The sequence below is a fragment of the Eumetopias jubatus genome, unplaced genomic scaffold, assembly GCF_037043125.1.
Source record: "Eumetopias jubatus isolate StellerSeaLion01/CBP00866 unplaced genomic scaffold, mEumJub1_p1.0 scaffold_2, whole genome shotgun sequence".
NCBI lineage: Eukaryota > Metazoa > Chordata > Mammalia > Carnivora > Otariidae > Eumetopias > Eumetopias jubatus.
This window is the reverse complement of record NW_028274808.1, coordinates 59,511,795-59,533,042: the sequence shown is the minus strand read 5'-3', so window position 1 is coordinate 59,533,042 and position 21,248 is coordinate 59,511,795. Positions and strand designations below refer to the sequence as shown.

The 21,248-nt window shown below is 36.8% G+C and overlaps 1 protein-coding gene and 1 pseudogene across 2 annotated transcripts in view; both read right to left on the bottom strand.

Annotated features, from left to right (window-relative positions):
- Positions 1-21,248, bottom strand: part of SH3RF1 (SH3 domain containing ring finger 1) — a 178,225-nt gene that overhangs the window by 109,587 nt on the left and 47,390 nt on the right. The gene's annotated exons all lie outside the window — the stretch shown is intronic.
- On the bottom strand, positions 13,051-13,745 carry LOC114210169 (large ribosomal subunit protein uL1 pseudogene; annotated as a pseudogene).

Below are 21,248 nucleotides of genomic sequence, written 5' to 3'. Positions count from 1 at the left end.
TGGGGAGCGGGCTGGATGGGTGATGGGTAAGGGACGGGGGACTTGTTATGATGAGCACTGGGTGTTGTATGTAATGGATGAACCACTGAATTCTACTCCTGAAACCAATATTGCACTGTATGTTAACTAACTAGAATTTAAATAAAAATTTAAAAAATAATAATAATAAAGATACCATCCCATTGCCTCTGACTCCACTGTCTCTGCTAAGAAATCAGCTGTTGGTTTAAGTGTAGCTCCTTGGGAAGTGATTGTCTTTTTTTCTCTGGTTGCTTTTAAAATCTCTTAATTTCTGTTCTCATCAGTTTTACAACCATATGTCTAGGTATGCATTTCTTTTCATTTATCCTTGGAGTTTATAGGATTTCTTAAATTTGCAAATAGAGGTTATTTATCAGTTAGAAAGTTCTGAACCATTTTCTATTCAAATATCGCTGTTTTAGTTCTCTCCTACCTTCTAAGATTCCAATTACAAGTGTATCAAAACTACTCCCCACATCCTTATGTCTTTTAACCACTCCTCTATTTTTCATCCTTTTGCTCTGTGTTTTATTTTGCATATTTTCTTCAACCTATTTTGCTAATTCTGTCTTTGGTTATAACTAATCTGTTGTTAAATCTATCCACTGAGTTGTTCACTTTGGTTATTGTTATTTCCAGTTCTAGAATTTCCATTTGGTTCTTATTTATACTTTCCAGTTCTCTTGAATTCTTATCTTTTCTTGAAAATAGTAAACATAATTTTAAAGTCTGATTCTAATAACACCAATATATAAAACTTCTATGCATTTTTCTATTGCTCTTGTTTTTCTAGGTTTTGCTAATGTTTGGTCCTTCTTCCTCAAGTGTTTATTTTGATTGTCAGACACTGTTTTTGCAAAATTGTTAGTAAAAATAATTAGAGGACTAGGATGTTATATTCTTGTAGAGGGGATTTAAACTTGTTTCTGCCAGATACTTGTGGGACGAGTACTGTGGAGTCACCTTAATCTAATTTCAGGAAATGAGATGATTAGAAGCTGGGCCTCGATTCTCCCTGATCTGGCCCCATAATCTTCACTATCTTATTACCTCCCCAATGCCTCCAAGCAGATTGTTTTTTTTAATTTAAAGACTTAATTTTTTAGAGCAGTTTTAAGTTCACAACATAACTGAGAGGAAGGTATAGCGATTTCCCATAAGCCCTCTTACCCCCACACATGCATAGTTTCCCCCACTACGAACATCCCCCACCAGTGTGGTACATTTATTACAACTGAGAACCTACATTTACATATCATAATCACCCAGAGTCCATAGTTTATATTATGGTTCACTCTTGGCATTGTACATTTCATAGGTTTGGATAAATATACAAGGACATGTATCTACCGTATCATACAGAGTATTTTTATGGCCTTAAATATCCTTAATGCTCTGCCCATTCATCCTCCCCTACCCTTCACTCTCCGACAACCAATAATCATTTTACTGTCTCTATAGTTTTGCCTTTTCTAGAATGTCATATAGTTGTAACCATGTAGTAAGAAGTAGCCTTTTAAGACTGGATTCTTTCACTTAGTAATACACATTTAAGATTCCTCCATGTCTTTTCATGGCTTGAGAGCCTGTTTCTTTTTAGCACTGAATAATATTCTAATGCTTGGATGTACCAGGGTCTATTTTTATCCATTTACCTACTGAAAGACATCTTAGTTGTTCCAAGAAGACCTTTTTATGTTTTAACTTACTTTTCCAATTTTCCTCAGCAGGAGGGTTAACCTAAATTACCTAGTCCACTACCCTGGCCCTGTATTTTATTTAACAAGCTGTTCCTTTACTGTACCTCCTCAAAGTCTAACCATATATTAACCCATGAATTTGTCTACTATTGCTTTAGTTTTATCCAACAAGATATGTTATTCTCTACTTTTTAAGTCCTTTAAATAGTTTTGACTATTTTACTTTAAAAATACTGAGAAAGAAATACTCAAAGTAAAACAAAACAACACTCAAGTAAAAGATGACACAGAGGGAAGACCAAGTGAAGATGCCCAAAGTCAGCCAAATATAAGCCAAGGAGAGAGGCCCTCAAAAGAAACCAACCCTACTGACACCTTGGTCTTGTATTTCTAGTTTCCAGGACTGTTTGAAACTAAATTTTCATTGTTAAGGAAAACAAAACAAAAAGGTAAAAGAAAAACAATCTATAATTCTATCACTTCTATTTTTAACTATACAAAGGCCCCGTAGAATAACTATGCTTGCTGTATCATGTTTTATAAAGAGCAAACTACATCTGGAATGGTGGGAATGGGAATAACTATGCTTGCTGTATCATGTTTTATAAAGAGCAAACTACATCTGGAATGGTGGGAATGGGAATAAACCTTTCAATATAAAATTATTAACATTCTGTATTAAAACCAGAAATTAAACAGACCTAGTACTTTTACAACGAATAAATGATAAAATTTCTCCAAGCAATTTTTGGTTAAATATTATATCCTTTCAAAATATGACTAAAAGTTGGCACTTGACTTTAGGACACTGATCAAAAGGAAATATTAAAAGTTTCAGTTGTTTCAACTGTTTTCTTTGCTGTATAATACAACTGATACACACAAGTGGACTATTAAATACTAAGTGACCCTCAAATCAGAATGTTCTCCTTTGACAGGAGAAATGAAAAAGTTTCGTAATAGTGCTTTAGAAAAATCAACTGGTCCAAAATTATTGCATTAATAAGAGTTTCCACCCTTTCTACAAAGCAATGTTTTTTGGACTGGAGCAAAAGGTAAATTACATTATGGAAAGGTCCACAACAAGGTCCTCTGTCTCCACCTTTCATTTGGTCTCTATAATCAGAAATTGTCAGGTTACCGTAGCTTTCAACACTTTAAACCATAAATAAAGGCCTAATTCTTAGAAAACAGGCAAATGAATATTTTTAACACTCCTGGTTATATTAATAATAAGGCTCTCCTTCTGCATTGCATATAATCTACATAGAGAAGAATGTTGTCACCAGGTTCTTAACTTTTTTATGTGCTATAATTTTCCATAGGACTGGTCAATATAAATGTGAATTTGATATTATGCACCTTTGTAAATGTCCAAAAAAATTATATAAAAAAATACATGTATTTGTTTTTGCTCCTACTTTTTACATCATGTTCAGTATAATATATACATACTAACACATGTATCTTGATTTGTTTATCTGCAAATAAATTTATATGAAAAATAATGCATTCTCTATGGAAATTAATCAAATGATTGACCTTTTTTAGATATCCAATTTGTCCAAATCTTTAAAATGTGTAAATAAATACATTAAGCAAAATGAATACTAAGGGGATAAATAAAAAGAAATCACACCTAGATACATTATAATCAAACTGCAGAACATCAAGCAGAAAGATAAAACTTTAAAAGAGAAAAAGGTAGAACATCTAACAAAGGATGACAATTAGGCTCAAAACAGATTTCAAAAGAAATTAAGGCCAAAGTTCATGAAAATATCTTTGAAGTGTTTACATAAAATAGCCATCAACCTAGACTTAAAAGAACAAGAGATAAATAAAGACATATTCAGACAGGTAAAAACTAAGAGGATTTATTACCAGTAGAGTTTTACCCACTCGAACTTCTAAAGAACATACTGCAAGAAGGAAAATGACTCTAGAAAGCAAGTCTGAGTGAAAAGAAAGCAAGGAAATAAAATGGTAAAATGAAGGCAAAGCAAAACAATAATAATGTCTAGGGTTAAAAAAAGAGCATGTAGGATAGGAGGGAGGCAACTGGAATTGTGTACTAAGATCCTTGTATTATGGGGAATGGGTTTAAAATCAGGTTTAACTTTAGACTCTGCTAGTTATATATGGACAAGGGGATCACTAAAAGAATAAAAACAGTGTACAACTTCTACGTTACTCAAGAACATACCAGCTACCATAACAAATCACCCAGATTTCACTGGCTTAGCACAGTATTTCTCAAAACAGTCTAATGTTTGGTTGGCAAGTGGTTTTCCCCCACACAGAGATTCAAAGTCTCAGGTTTTTTCCATCCTATGACTCCACCAATCCTTGAGTATCATCATCTTCTGTATCCAGAAACCAGAGGTGAAAAAGCATATGGATGAGGTTCAGGCACTCTTAAAAGTCTTGGCCCCAAAACGGCACACATCACTTCTCTTCAAATTCCATTGGCTAGATCTCAATCACATGGTAATATTTAATAGCAAGGGAGGATGGGAAATGTAGTTAAGTAGTATACTCAAGAATAAGAAGAGGATATTAAGTTTAAGAGCTAGGCTGGGAGTCTTGTTATAGCTTCCAAACCAGAGGTATAGCATAGTGGAATAAGGAAACAAAATTTAACCAATTAAAAAAGGACAATAAAATAGAGAAGAGAAAGTCTAAAAAGTGAGACAAAATATAAGGTAAAATGGTGGTAACATCAAATATATCACAATCATAATAAATGTAAATCTGCCAGTTAAACACTGGAGATTGTTATAATACATTTTATTTTTTTAAAAGATTTATTTATTTATTTGAGGGGGGGACAGAGGGAGAGAGAGAATCCCAAGCAGACCCCCTGCTAAGCACAGAGCCCCACACAGGGCTCAATCCCATGACCCTGAGATCATGACCCAAATGGAAATCAAAAGTCAGATGCCCAACCAACTGAGCCACCCAGGTGCCCCTGTTGTAATGCATTTTAAAATAGTAATAAAATCCAGCAATACCAGAGACATATCTAAAACATAAAGACATGAAAGACTGAAAACATGGAAAAATATACCAGGCAAATATTAACCTATATAAATGATGTTAAAATATATTAATATCATTTTTAAAATGAGCTTCAAACAAAACAAAAAAATTAAATAAAGAGAGCATCTACATAATGATAAAAATTTAACAGGAAGGTATAACAATTCTATCTATACACCTATTAAAATAGCCTCAAATATGTATAGAGCAAAATTTAATAAACACAGGAGAAATTAATAAACCTATCATGTAGGAGATCCCCAAAAATGTTCAATATAGTGAACACATGCACTGCACCAAATAATCAGAGCACATACTATTTTCACATACCCAGTTTCAAAAAATTTTGTAATTGCTAAGCCACAACAGAAGTGTCAGTGGATTTCCAAGAATAGGTATTATATAGACTACATTCCCAAATCACAAAGCAATTAAGTCAGAAATCAATAATACAAAAATAAATTTAAAATCTCCATATGTTGGGAAAATTTTCAAACATTTCTAATTAAGCCGTGAGTCAAAGACTGGTAAAGAAATTCACATGTCAAGCTTGACTTGTGAATGAATGAACCACAGCTCACAACAACATGGATGAATAAGAAGCACGACACTGAATGAAAAAAACAAATTGCTACAGCTTATATGTTACTACTTCTTCAAAACTACCTGTCTTTCTGTGGTAAACTACACAACTCCCTTTTTACAAGACAAGTGAATGTTAAACACAAACTGGAAGAGGAATGGGACAGTGAATGAACATATAAATAACCTCTCTGGTATTGCTAATGTTCTGACTCTTAAGTTGGGTGGTAGGTTCACCAGTCTACTTGTAAGCTTCATAACACACATACCTTACACAGTCTTTCATATGTGTCAAGCTTGACTGATACATTGGCATATAACCTGTGCCCAATTCAACTCTCTCTGTGTTCCTTTTACCATTTTTAAATTCCCTTTCATTGAAAAGAAAGCTCCACTGTTATTCACTAGTTTCCTCCTAATCACAGATTAGGAAAATACTTCAGATCCCAGAATAGATTGGAAAGAAAGAGATTTTGGACCCCAGAGTAATCTGTGGCACTAACTGAAGTAAGTAAATGGACAAGTTTCTAGAGCTTAAGGGGCCAGAACAACTATGAAGTTCCTGTCTAGAATCATCAGTCCTTTCAAAGCAAAATGATGATAATAACAGTAGTCTTCAGGGTGCCCTGGAGCAAGTCAGACACAATATTAGTTAAATAAATAAAAACACTAAAGGATTCCAAATACAAAGAAATTAAGATGATGAGCACTGTCACCACTTCCAATTTTCTTTGACTAAGTTTAAAGTACATGACCAATGTTTTTTAAACAAGCATTTTTTGGAAAGGATTGCATTTCCTGAAACGATGAAATCTGAAATTAAACTTGCTATTGGAAAAATAACACTGAATTTTAACTACACCCCCTCCATCCAACTGCCAGAGTTGGCTTTAACAATTAACAAATACCAGTGCTAACATACTCTACAGGGAATGTGTTGATGCAAAAACCAGGAAACAGTTTATCTCCACTGGGAGTATCTTGAAGAAGGAATTAGAGGAAGCTAGGCAGGGAGGAGTCAGAAAAAAAAAAAAAAAACCAACAATATTTGCTAAACTAAAAACACATATGCACACATGGGAATTATTTTACTTTCAACAAGTTCCAAAAGTAGTAACAAAACCAGGGAGAGTTAAAAGAATAATTTAACACTGATGTTTTGGGAATGCTGAGAGGGACTAGGCATTTAGACCTCATGTTGCTAAATTTGTTCATCTAAAACCTGAAAGGCACTGTCGTGACAACAACTTTGCTATTTTTCATCATTCATCTCCTTAGGCAGCTTATTTCTCATTCAAGTTTATAATTCTGTATTCATAATACCATAATCATTTCCATGGTAACTTCCTGTGATGTCACAGAGAAAACACTCCTGGCTTTCCCTGCAGCTCTTCTTTCCCAGTCAGAATCATACATTGATTTTTCTTCTTTCCAATGTAAATAAAACACTAGACTATTAAAAGTTCTGGGAATAAGAACTGAAATCCCATCTATAATCACTACAGAGGCAAGTAGAGAAACCTAGTAGCACAGGATACTGGTTAAAACTACAAGCACCAGCATCCACCTACTTGGATTCATTCTAGGCTCCACTAGTTATGAAATAAGGGTCTTTGGGCACAGTATCTAATGTTCTCAAACTTCAGTTTACACATCTGTAAAACGGGAAAGTACCTCATTCAGTTGTTTTAAGAATTAAATGAGACAATGTAGACAAAACATTTAAGCATAAAACCAAGCAAATGTTAACCTCAAAAAGAAAAGATCTTGAGTTCCCCAGAACCATAACCTCAGGATACAGAATGAAAGAAGAAGTTACTGTTGTAGTCATTCAGCAAATATTTACTGAGTGCCTATTTTGTGCCACACGGTGCTTGAGTGCTGAGATCATAAAGAACAGTGTTTGTACTATGGCCCTAACAAAAACTGTTTCTTTATCCTGCTTCTTCAGTTTAATGCTTACCTCCCTCTGCAGGAGGCTGGTTCCTTGTATAAGATCAACCTCGAAGCTCAGCCCTCTGTTTTCTTTCATGCCCACACATCTAGGCAAATAGAGTACCCATTTAACAACCTCAAACAGTGAGTCTCTGTGTAGATGAAAAATGGGAGTCCAGAGTGGGCAGTAAGTACTATTTCATTTTACCAACTCATCTGAAGGAGGGATGTGGTTCTTTTTAAAGGGTAATTTAAAAATGAATAAGTCTTCATCTTGCAGCCAGCTTATAATTATTACTTGGGTTTAAAGTATAGTGACAATTGTCTGAACCTCTGAAAATACAATGGTAGTAAATACCTACCTTCAAAAACCAAAGTATCAGTTAATTCCAGGCCTGTGTAAGTGCCTATTTCTAAAGAAATAACATAATAATTTTACCTAGCAACTTCATGACAAGCAGAGAAGCAGTTTATGACAAATGAGCTCCTTACATATATACCGTTGTCATCAGATATTTAATCTTGCACCTAAAGATTAATATATTTACCATTAGAAATGCTGACGTGATCTTCAACAAAAGGAACCTTGAAAGACACAATTAGGTGCTTTCTGAGCAGGAAAGAAAAAAAGAGTAAAGAAGGAAGACATAGCATTCTATATCTAGACAGTACTCTAAGTTCTCCTGAACACTATTTGGGCTAGACAGCTCTTAGAAAAAAAGGTCTATAAGTTTGGGGAAATACTGCGCAAGACTGACAATGCACATTAGCATATTAAGGACTCTAAGAAGTTCTGCAGTAAAGAAATCTCATTATATTTAACCAAGCATTTTCTAAAATGATTTAACCAAATACCCCACAGAACACACCTAAAGAAATGTTGTATTTAGTACTTTCCAGTTATGTCACATATTAACATAGTTGCTATATATATAAAGTGCATCAGAGAGTATTAACTCATACTCCCTGAGAAGTACCAGCAACCTGTGATTCTATGAAATCATACATTTAGAAGCACACTGCAGAAGAAAGAACACAGAGCTTGGTGCTAAACGGACAGGGTTTAAAGTCTAGTTGCACCACTAACTAGCTGTGTGATCTTGAACAGTTACTTTTTGCAGAACAGTTACTTTTTGCAAAACAGGAATTAAGACTGTTTTTATTCCAAATGTGAAGAAAGTGGCTGGCATAATCTTGGCATTCAGAGGGATTCAAAAGTTACCAATAATCTCTCTCTCTCCCTCATTCTAACTTCTCCTCCCTATTTAAACCCTGAGGAAAAAAGAAACTCAAGGGATAAGTAAAACTTCATGGTAGGCTATTAAATAAGAAGAAGTAAGGCAAAACAAATTCCACACAGAATATGATAAAATAGAGAATTAGTTTCCAATGACTGTAATACTATTCTCCATCTGCTTTTCTAAAGGTCCTGAATACTGTTGTTTCTTTTAATTTTGAGGTGTACAGCTTCTTTTAATCAAACTAATTCAATAAAACTTCTAGCACATTTCATAAAATTACTTTATTCCCTGTCAAAGGCTTTATCATCCTCAAAATCAGAACAGCATATTTTTATGTTAATATATTGTCTCTATCCTCCAACAACCCTCAAACCTAAAAATTTCCCAAAGTATACCAAGTTTAAGATTCTACAATGCTAGGAATTCTTAATCTCAGGAAACAAACTGAGGGTTGCTGGAGTGGTGGGGGGTGGGAGGGATGGGGTGGCTGGGTGATAGACATTGGGGAGGGTATGTGCTATGGTGAGCACTGTGAGTTGTGCAAGACTGTTGAACCACAGATCTGTACTTCTGAAACAAATAATGCAATATATGTTAAGAAAAAAAAAAAGAAGAAGATAGCAGGAGGGGAAGAATGAAGGGGAGTTAAGTCGGAGGGGGAGACGGACCACTAGAGACGATGGACTCTGAAAAACAAACTGAGGGGAGAGGGGTAGGGGGATAGGTTAGCCTGGTGATGGGTATTAAAGAGGGCACATTCTGCGTGGAGCACTGGGTGTTATGCACAAACAATGAATCATGGAACACTACATCAAAAACTAATGATGTAATGTATGGTGGTTAACATAACAATAAAAATTATTTAAAAAAAGATTCTACAATGCTAAAAACAATTAGAGTGTGAAGATGGGTATTTAATATATACCTAACTGACACAAATAAGACTGAATCTTGCCTACTTATCACAGATAGCAACTTCTCCCCTCTGAAGAGTCCAGGCTCATATTTACCTTGTTTCTGGAATTTGAAGTAATTTTTAATATTAATAAGTCGATGTGCTAATTAAAAGATTTTATAAGAAGGCTGAATTTCCATCCTCTATCTCAATCAGTCATTAGTGAATGAAGGAAAGATAGGAATCGTGTATTAAAATGGAAATTTACTAGCAACGTGGATTACTGCATATGCTGACAGAGTAACAAGGCAGTCAAGAGAAATCGCTTCATTAAATACGTTCTTTATGTTCCAGTAAATCCAGTGTTTTAAAATTTTGACATTTGTTTTGAAACCAGATTCAAATTTAGTACATAGTATTTCTTTGTTGGCAAGAGCTGCGAGAGAAAGCTAATGCCAGTAAGTCTAGCTATTTTACACACACTTTTTGTGTGTTAGGGTATCAGAGGACCTATGAATCAGGTCAAAATTAACACCACATGTATGGCTTTGGTGAAACAGAAATGATTTGTCAGATTTCTTGATGAAAACTAATTTTTATTTTGTAATACCACTGATAAGACAATAAGAAGCATGGCAAAGTCTCCCATGCATTATCTCTTTTATATTACTAATTATGATTTTGTAAAAATAAGATCAAATCACCTAAAAATGCAGGCCAACCTCCAGGCATGTTAAATATAATGCCCTAAACTGAGGGGCATAGTGCAGCATTGAGCATTGGGTTATTTTTAAGCCATGTGTTCTTATTAAAGTGTTGACAAATACCTGTCAGAATAATCTTCCAGCATATTTTTTTACTTGGCAGTAACTCTGAGAGGAGTCCTTAACCAGACATAATGATCTCCGTAACTGGACTAATAAATTTCTATCTTTCCCTTTCTTGAAATTTGCCTACATACCGTATTGACACCGAGTGAAATTTTTCTGACCAAGGAAAGAGAACACCAAGGATATTTAAAATATTTCTTAACAACACACATGCGCGCGCGCGCGCGCGCACACACACACACAAAAACACACACACGCGCGCGCGTGCAACTCATATCCTGACTTAAGAAAACAAGCAAACCATGCCCAAAGATGTTCTCAGATCCCCTCTGGCAAAACCGCCTCATTCCAGCTCATTAGGGACATTTACATTTTAACAAGCTAGAATTTGGGGCCTTTTATAATTGGTTCTTCCCCTATCCACCAACACAAGTACAATAAATACATTTTTAAATTAATTTCTTTATTTTTTTTTAAGTTTATTTATTTAAGTAATCTCTACACCCAACCTGGGGCTGGAACTCATGACCCCAGAATCAAGAGTCTCATGTTCCTCTGACTGAGCCAGCCAGGTGCCCCTTAATTAATGTCTTTAAATGGAATAAACAGCAATGGAATTCTGGAATGCAGCAAACACAGCAACCTAAAAAGCTTACATAGCACCTACAGTCTATCAGATGAGTAATTTCAAGCTACTAAGGACATTGGTTCTAAAGAGCACTCTTGAATATATCAGAACTCTTCAAGAGAACATGCCATTTGCAAAGCTCCACAAAGTTGCTATAAAGCGAAATTATACAGGTATCCCCTACATTCTGAAAGTTCACTTTACACCACTTCGCTTTTACAAAGGACCTACGTTACCACCTGTTTTTGCTAACCAAAAGAAATCCGAGGAAGATTCACTTTTACAAAATGGTAACTGCTTCTTTACTATAAGCCAGTTGGACTTAAGAAAGGTTTCACAGGAACTCCCTACCTTTGGACAGCAGGGGAAACCTGTACCTGCTCCAGGGAACTTGAAAGAAATCCCAAAAAGATTTTTGCTCTTATGAAAAAAAGGCAGAAAGCGAAAACAGAATTCATCATTTGTTTTACAACCAGTAGTTATGGAGGCAGCATGTGCCTCGTGCAGCCAGAGGGGTTGTCCCCAAGCTCCTTCCCCTGGAACTACATTTAGCATCTCAGCACCAAGCTCTATAGCTTTGAACATGTCTGTGAGCATCTGTGCTTTATCTCAATTTATTCTGTGCATCCGTTAACAAGATGTGTCCTCAGGTATCAGAAAAGCCTGAGAGAGGTTATTTCTGGGGCCTCGGAATGCTCAAAAACTTTCCCCGGTAAATTAATAGTATTTGCTTCTTCACTTTGCGCCATTTTGGCCTACAAACAGTTTCATAGGAACACTCTACTTTTGGACAATGAAGGAAACCTGTACTGAGAATCTCAGGCTCAAGCTCTTGGGATACCCTGGGAATATCAACAGTCCAATCTTTATAGGGTATGCTGCAGAAGACGCACCAAGCCACAGAAAATATAAGAAAATGACATTTAGTACTGTTGTCATCTTACCAATGGGAAATGAATAAACAAGTTAGGGACAAAGTAAATGGAGCAGTAATCTAAAAAGAAATGAGATCTGCTAACTTCTGGATATTATGCCATCTGCTAAACCAAAATTCTTACATTTTTAAAATAACTCACCACAATATACTAAAGTCGTTTAGGATTAGACTCTAGCCTCTGAATCAACTACCCCAGAAAGAACTTTTAAAAAAGCTCAGAGCTCTGTCCATATATGTGGTCAGCTCCACAGTGGTCTTTTGCACTCTTGAAGCTCAGCCCTCCAGCTTCTGGCTGCTGTGAGCTCAGCTGGGAAGATAAACCCAACGGTAGACTGTGGGGGCTAGGCCAGGTCCAGCAGCTCTACCTCTGTGGAGGACACTTGTTTAGAAAGCTCCCTTAACTGCTTGTCTACTGTGTCAAAAACCACCAAGATGCGACAGAGGACAACAGGAGATGGGGTTGTTTATACAGGTGCCACTTTCCAAAGGGCACTCACAGGAGCAACCCTCCCTGCAGGGCTAGACTCAGATCACAGGCCTAATGACAACACCATGGGGTGTCAGTGGGGGTGAGCAGATTCTGCACAAAGAGAGGAGCAGGGTCTGGGCAGGATCCCAAACAAAACCGGGTAAGGATAGCCTCTAGTCTGCTTTGCCAGGTTTTCCTGTCTGCAAGTATACAACAGATAAAAAGAAACATAATAAAATAAAATAATTTTATTTAAACACGTAAAGATTTAGCTCTGCCTTACTTATTTAAGGCCTCCAGTTTTGTTTTGTTTTCCTAAAAGGAAACTACATTCCTTCACTAACCCTCCATCCATATCCCTGCTGTCTGTCCCAAAGTATTAGCAGTTTCTGCCCAGAGTTTAAATGACCTTTGCCCTTCCACCCACTTTATCTTCTATAGGAATTCCATTCATCCTTTTGTTACCCACTGAAACCTATTGTGCTCTCATTTTTTCCTTCTCACTTTTACTTATATTCCTACAGAAACTCTTAATAAAAGAAATAGTTAATCACTAGGTAGGTGAAAGAAAAAGATGAAAAATAAATTTTAATGCCATAAAGCTATACTTCTTTTTAGTAAGACACTAAAGTTTCTAAAATATATATATATGTATATATATATGGGTACACACACATCTATTTTGTTATTTAAAAAAAAAAAAACTTGAACAACTGCTATCAAGCCAAATGTTTCTTTCCTAATGATTTAGTAAATACCTTTTTTTTTTTTTTTTTTTTTTAAGGGTAGCACTAGAATTTATTGAACTGTGCCTTAGTACAGGCACTGGGGCTTGCCCATGGTGCTCTTGATGTATAAAGCCCGGACGTTCTGCCAATTCTTCCTGAGCAAGGACACCAGGAAATTGACGGCTAAGTGGATGTTGTACACAAGCTCATCATCTGTCATCTTCACATGGCCAACAGCCACTGCCAGACACAGCACCTTCTTCATCTGGAATTTGATGGTGGACTTCACTTCATCCACTTTGGCCACCATGTTTTCATTATGGGAAAGCAAGGAAGGGAACTTGCCAGTCGTATTCAGGCCTGGGCCCAGGATTCGTGGGATCTGCTTGATCAGAGATTCTGAAGCCAGAAAGGCATCATACTTCTTGGCCAACTTCTTGACTAATTTCTTATTCTTGTTGAGTTTCTTCAGCGCCTCAATATCCATGTGGGGAATATCCACTGCCTTGGCCTCATCACAGTGCTACCGATCCCCCAAAAGACATATGGAGAACTTGGGGCGGGGAGTGGACTTAAGCCTGCGGTGTCCGAGAAGCGTTTGTCCTTCCTAGGGTCATTGTTCTTCAGACTATCTGCAGCTCCACCGTCTCCAAAAACTTCCGGCTCTTGCGCTGGTTCCAGTGCAGGACTTCCCGCACCGCCTCATACAGGGTGTCGCGGGAGATTTTGCTGCTCATGGTTCTTCGCGCCGCCTTTTTTTTTTTTTAAGATTTTCTTTATTTGTCAGAGAGAGACTGCATGTGCACAAGCAGGAGGAGCTGCAGGCAGAGGGAGAGAGAGAAGCAGACTCCCCGCGTGATGTGGGGCTTGATCCCAGGACCTGAGCCAAAGGCAGATGCTTAACGACTGAGCCACCCAGGAGCCCCAGTAAATAACTATTTTCATTCCTATTAAATCAAATACACATAACCTAGGAGACCAGTAAATGACTACTGGCCATCTGAGTTATACCAATTTCACCCTGTCCTAGCACCCCAAGGACAAAAGGAGATGATACAGGGTTTTGAATCAAGCATCATACATCTACCCTGAAGCTGTATCAGGCTTATCTACCTCCTTCATTCAGGTCCCGCTCCTAGTAAGTTGCCCAACATTCATTCCAAGTCATTTGTAACCCAAGGGCCAAAGCCAAGAAGTAGGCTGAGAGCCTCAACCATGCATAAATACCCAGACATAAATAAAAACATGAAACTTTTTCTCAAAACTTGAGTTTCTGTGGTTGAAAAATAAGGGATTGAAAAAAAACAGAAATGAGGAAAAAGATGAAAAACACACCAAACAAAATAAAGAGGCAGTTTGTTATAGGAGAGGAGAGTGGTCATTGTCAATTCTTCCTTCAGTTCTCAAATAAGAATCTACTTCATCCAGAAGCTTTCCCTGATGCCAAGTCAGTGTGAGATGTTTTCACCCTGAATTCTCCTACTGAATTCATTCCCCTACCTACAGCATTTATCACCTACACTGAACCTGTATAGTTACTTGTCTGCCTGTCCCAATGGAATTTAAGCTGAGGACAGCTTAAATTATACTAAAGTATACTTAAATTATACATTATACTTAATGGTATAAGATTAATTTATATTTTACATATATTATACATATATACATATATACACCATATACATGTGGTATAAGATTAATTTATATTTTATATTATATTAATTACTTAATATCTACCTTGTAACTGTAGTATTCTTAATATCAAGCTTGGCCTATCATGACAGTCAGTAAATATTACTACAAAAATTTAATAATATGAGTTCGAATCCTGGTTCTACCACTAACTCACACTGTAACATAAGATACTCAAGTTTTCTTATCTGCAAAATGGACATAATAGATAATACTGTACTGTAGCAGTTAATGCTAACACGATTCGTAGCTCTCAACAGACATTAAATGTTTACCTTTCTTCATGCCTTATCATTGTCCTCAGATCTCTGCATTCTTGATCAGTCCCTTCCTGCCTTCCTCCCTCACTAATATTTTCCCTTGCATTGTCATCTTGTAGGAGTCTTTTGCCAGCGTATCCTTTACTTCCCTCTTGCCTTCCCCTTCTGCTCCTCTTTGCCTTGCTGTTTATTTCCATCTCCAAACCACAAAGGATCATTTGTATTTGAAAACTGTAAACTTTACCTTCTAATTCACACCAAGACAAAACATTTTATGTGACTACTTGGCTCATACTCTAGATATTTTTTTTAAGATTTTATTTATTTGAAAGAGAATGGAAGAGAGAGAGCATATGAGAGGGGGGAGGGTCAGAGGGTAAAGCAGACCCCCCCCCCCCCCGCAGCAGGGAGCCCGATGCGGGACTTGATCCCGGGACTCCAGGATCATGACCTGAGCCAAAGGCAGTTGCTTAACCAACTGAGCCACCCAGGCGCCCTAGATATGTTTTAACATGATTATTTATAGCATGATGCAAAAATTGAAGCAAATGTTAATTTCACAAATTATAATGAAACAATATGCTTTAGTTTATTATTTCCAAAAGAGGTCTAAGCCTGATGGAGTGTTTAAAATAATAACTTTAAAAATGCCATTGAAATAAAATTGCATTTACCTAGTTTATAAAAACTCTTTTCATAATAGCATGCACAACTTTGCATAATTATTTTTTTGGTGATGCCACTTCAAAGTTATGTGCTCAAGAAAAAAACCCACTTTTGTTAAAAAAGAATTATTTATTTTCACAGGACAATGTAAGTAAGAACAAAAGACAAAACACTTATACCTTTAAATTGAAAGTCCCATAAAAAGTCTCTAATCGGAGCATCTGGGTGGCTCAGTCATTAAGCGTCTGCCTTTGGCTCAGGTTATGGTCCCAGGGTCCTGGGATCAGGCCCCACATCGGGCTCCCTGCTAGGCAGGAAGCCTGCTTCTCCCTCTCTCACTCCCCCTGCTTGTGTTCCCTCTCTCACTGTGTCTCTCTCTGTCAAATAAATAAATAAAATCTTTAAAAAAAAGTCTCTAATCTAATGTCCATTAGTGAACAAAGCTTGGTATTTTGACCCCCTCTTTAAGGAACTAAATCCAAGATCACCATGCTGCAACCATTCACTGGAAAACTCAGAATAAGCAAGTTATCTCATTAGCACGGTCTACTGTGAATGAGGAGTTAGGTCAAACTGTTCTTAGTGAGTTCCTTCAATTTGAAAGAAGGCCTTGTGCACTTAGTACAGTATTTTTCATAAAGGGGGAAAGCTCCACAATTAAAGCCTAGATAACAAATGTATGTGTGTTGGTGGATGAAAGCATTCGTAAGTTTTATGTCCATGTGTATCAGGCAATTGTCAGATGTCAATGAAGCTGGCACAAAATTGTGCTGCTGCCATTCCAAGTTGCCATCTAGATGGACACCACTCCTGAGTCCACTCTCAGAGAGAGGGCTTCTCAAAGTGATATTAACTTATGATCTGTTTTATACCCTAACACCATGTACATCTTGTACATATTATATAAGTATTTAATTTTTGGAGGCCCTAATGTAAATACTATTGTGTTTTTAATTTTGAATTCCACTTGTACATTGCTGGTATATAGGAAAGCAATTGATTTTTGTATATTAAGCTTATAGCCTACATCCTTGCTACAATTGCTTATTAGTTCTAGGAGTTCTTTATCAATTCTTTGGGATTTTCTAAATAGACAATCATGTCATCTAGTGAACAAAGACATTTTCATTACTTCCTTCCCAATCTGTATACATTCTACTTCCTTTTCTTGTCTTATTGCATTAGCTAGGATTTCCAGTATAATGTTGAAAAGGAGCTGTGAGAGGAGATATCCTTGCCTTGTACCTGATCTTACTGGGAAAGCCTCCAGTTTCTCACCATTAAGTATAATGTTAGCCATAGGGTTTTTGTAGATGTTAACAAGTTGAGGAAGTTCCTAGTTTAATGAGAGTTTTATACTGAACGGGCCTTGGATTTTGTCAAATGTTCTTTCTGCATATACTGATAGTCATGTATACTTTTTTCCTTAAGCTTGTTGATGTGATGGATTACATTAACTCATTTTTGAATGTTGAACCAGACAGACTTGCATACCTAGGAAAAAATCCCACTTGGTCATGGCGTATAATTCTTTTTATACATTGTTGGATTCAATTTGCTAATATTTTGTTGAGGATGTTTGCATCTATGTTCATTAGAGATATTAGTCTATAGTTTTCTTCTCTTATAATGTCTTTTTTTTAAAAAGATTTTATTTATTTATTTATTTGAGAGAGAGAATGAGAGAGAGAGAGAGAGCACATGAGAGGAGGGAGGGTCAGAGGGAGAAGCAGACTCCCTGCTGAGCAGGGAGCCTAATGCGGGACTTGATCCTGGAACTCCAGGATCATGACCTGAGCCGAAGGCAGTCGCTTAACCAATTGAGCCACCCAGGCGCCCTCTTATAATGTCTTTATCTGATTTTGGTATTAGGGTAATCCTGGCCTCCTAGAATGAGTTAGAAAGGATCTCCTCTATTTCTCTTCTTAAAGAGAACGTGGAGAATTGATATAATTTTTCCTAAATGGTTGGTAGAATTTATCAGAGAACCCACTTGAGCCTGGTGCTTTCTGTTTTGGAAGGTTATTAATTATTGATTCAATTTCTTTAATAGATTTAGCCTTATTTAGATTTCCTAATTACATTTGTCTATTATGAAAATTGCATTTTATTTCTCTCAGAAACATAAAATTCACAGATTTATTATCTATCAATATGTGGCATACTTGTTTTCTAAAAGTCAAGTAATGTAGTGTATGTCGTATTTATTAGCTATATGTCTAATTCATTATTTCTAAGGCAGGCAAATAATAGAGAATCTTTAAAAGTCCATATTCTATAAAAGGTTCAGGAAAATTTAAAATTATAATGTTTAAAATTAAGACATTTAACCATTTAAAAAATTATTTCAGCATTTATCTTCATGATTCCTGAATTTAAAAATACCCAGGTATTTCTCATTGTTTCCTACCAGTATTTGAAATATTTTATTTTTTAGGTAAAGTTTCCTGTGACTGCCCTTACATAGTCTGCTGTTATTGTGAGTGTAAATAAGATCTATGCAATGACGACTATGAAGTATAAAAATGTCTGTTCAGAAACAAGAAATGCTTTCTCCTCATGTTTTTATCAAAAACTCATGTTAGGGGCGCCTGGGTGGTTCAGCCGGTTGGGTATCCAACTCTTGGTTTAGGCTCCGGTCATGGTCTTGGGGTTGTGAGATCCAGCCCCAGACTGGGCTCTGCATTCAGCAGAGAGTCTGCTTCTCTCCCTCTCCCTCTGCCCCTCCCCCGGCTCACACACACACTCTCTCTCAAACGGATAAATCTTTAAAAAAGGAGGGGGGGGTGCCTGGGTGGCTCAGTCATTAAGCATCTGCCTTCGGCTCAGGTCATGGTCCCAGGGTCCTGGAATCAAGCCCCGCACTGGGCTCCCTGCTCAGTGGGAAGCCTGCTTCTCCCTCTCCCGCTCCCTCTGCCTGTGTTTCCTCTCTCCCTGTGTCTCTTTTTTAAAATCTAAAAAAAAAAAAAAAACCCAAATTACACTCTAATATTTAGAAATAGCTCATGAGGGAAATTCATTTGAAAATTATATCTACATGGGCAAAACAGTGTAACTGCCTACTTATTCCAAGCAAAAATTCTATTCTCTAGATAAACACACACACACACACACACACACACACGCATAAACTATATATAACAATTAATTCCTTAGGTGTATTTAACTATTTAAAGGAGTTAACAGTAAACTAAGTCAAGTTAGGAATAAAGTTTAAAAAATATTAGAATAAAAAGTAAATAAAAACCATGCTGGCACACTGCCACCATGAAAAGAAGCTAGACTAGCCTGAGAAACTATGCAAAGAGAGAAAGGCCAAAGCAGCATCTGCTGAGGGTGCAGCCATCTTGGATGTTCCAGCCCCAGTCAGGTAACCCCAGCAGATAGCACAAGGAACTGAACAACTGCACGGTTAAGCCTAACCAATCTAAGAATTATAATAATAAATTGTTGTTTTAAGACATCAGATTTGGGCGCCTGGGTGGCTCAGTTGGTTAAGCGACTGCCTTCGGCTCAGGTCATGATCCTGGAGTCCCAGGATCGAGTCCCGTATCGGGCTCCCTGCTCAGCAGGGAGTCTGCTTCTCCCTCTGACCCTACCCCCTCTCATGTGCTCTCTCTCTCATTCTCTTTCAAATAAATAAATATATCTTTATAAAAAAAAGACATCAGATTTAGTGACGATTTGTTATACAGCAATAAACAGCAACACAGAAACATAGGAAAATATCTTCATAACTTGATTTAATAAAGATTTCTTAAATATGTAGTCAAATTTATTAATGGGAATTATTCTTCCAACCCTTTTGTATTATCCATTAATTGCTAACTCAATAATTATTTCTAGAAAGCTGGCTAATAGTTTTCAGTATTTTCCTGCTATTTACATTTCTGGTAAACGAAATTCATTTGGTGTTTCATTTTTCAATGTTACATGTTATGATAAAGTAAAGTACCATTTAGTACCGTGTAGAGTAGACTTCCAATGGTTTTCAATAAAAAAGCCTACTTTAGAATTTAAAATCTGCCTGTATTGTTTCTTACAGCAGTCAGGCAAGGCTTGGTTAACCACTATGAGTAGGGCAGGCTGGACAGGACCAAGGCAAGTAAAGGCAGTTGTAGGAAGAACAGAACAACCTGGGAGAAAGTCTAGAAGCCAGCAGGCAAAACACCAAAGCCAACAGCTGGGCAACAGAGAAATGATCCAACAAAGCTGTTGCCATTAAGAATATTTTGTCTGTTGAAGATTTATTTATTTATTTGAGAGAGAGTGCACACATGCAAGTGGGGGAGGGTAAGAGGGAGAGAATCCTCAAGCAGACTCCACGCTGAGCTTAGAGCGGGACACAGGGCTCAACCCCAGGACCCCGAAATCATGACCTCAGCCGAAATCAAAGGCCAGCCGCTTAACCAACTGAGCCACCCAGGCACTCCATCAGGAATGTTTATTACCAGGTGGTGAATCAGAGAAACAGGAAATCAGGGTAGGCGGCTAACAAAATCAGACAAATTCAGTCAGCAAAAAGGCCCAGGATATTTGTCCAGAGCTCAGTGGTAGTTGAAAGGGGAAGAAGTACTAGCGACAAGAAGGCAAAGCCCAAACCTGGAGGGCTTACTAAACCAGGGGTTGGGGACAAAGGATAAAGCCACAAGATCACAGTGAGATGAACATTAGGTGCAACTTGATGGTGAGGAATAAAACACCAGCCTGGTCATGGGGACAGGGTATAGGGAGTTACTATTTCATGTGTAGAGTTTCAGCTGGGGAAGAGGAGAAGCTATGTAGACAGATATACAACAGTATAAATGTACTTAATGCCATAAAACTGTATACTTTAAAAGTCAATTTTATGTTATACATATTTTACTACAATAAAAAGAAAATTTTCAAAAATGTGGAAAAAATGTTTTCTAGCATCACTGATCAAAAATATTCGGTCTCCCTAAAAAACTTTTTAGGGAAAAAAATTTCCCTAAAAAACTTCCTATGATCCTCTAAATCACCACTGTACAAAGAATAGTCTATAGATTGAACTTCCAACAAGAAATTACAGCTAACTCTTGAACATGGGAAATAAGGTAGTGACCCCCGTGCAGGTGAAAATCTGCATTATCCTTTTGACTCCCCAGAAACTTAACTATTTATAGCCTACTCTTGACCAGATTCCTTACCAATAATGTAAATGGTCAACTAACACATATTTTGTATGTTATACATATCATATGCTGTATTTTTACAATAAGTAAGCTAGAGAAAAAAATGCTAATAAGAAAATCATAAGGAAGAGAAAATACATTTACAGTGCTGTACTGTATTTTTTAAAAATTCACATATAAGTGGACCTGCACAGTTCAAACCCATGTTGCTTAAAGGTCAAATGTAATTCAAATGTGAATGCATTTATTCATAGCAAGAATAAGCAGGAGACAGGGTTTGCATGAGAATCAAGTTTAATACAGCCATGTTTAACTGTGTAAATACACAAACATACATATATACATATACACACACATTTAGGGGGCATATACTTTATTATCTAAAATATTTAAGTAATATATTTGACCCTCCCCCCATAAAAGTCTCTGGCCTGAACTGAAACTCCTTTTACCCATTTCCTTGGAG